This window comes from Penaeus monodon, chromosome 29, assembly GCF_015228065.2.
Source record: "Penaeus monodon isolate SGIC_2016 chromosome 29, NSTDA_Pmon_1, whole genome shotgun sequence".
NCBI classification, from domain to species: Eukaryota; Metazoa; Arthropoda; class Malacostraca; order Decapoda; family Penaeidae; genus Penaeus; species Penaeus monodon.
In genome coordinates, this window is record NC_051414.1 from 8,979,981 (window position 1) to 8,980,236 (window position 256).

The following is a 256-nucleotide window of genomic DNA, read 5'->3' on the forward strand; positions in this document are numbered from 1 at the left end:
CAGAAGCTTGTCCAATTACAAATGATCTTGCTTGGAAATTGAAAGCTACCCCGTGGGGATTCCTAAGAATGTCTTGAATACAAATTGACGAATTTTGAATTGGTTTCAAAATCAAGCTTACTCTTATTAAACCAGATGTTCTTCGTGATTTTTAAAAAATTGCATCCTACTTCTCGACTGATTTTTTCTTGATTTGTCCAGTCGACAGTCACAGCCGCACTTTGGGCACTTCATCTCGCCTGATATTAGCTTGTGC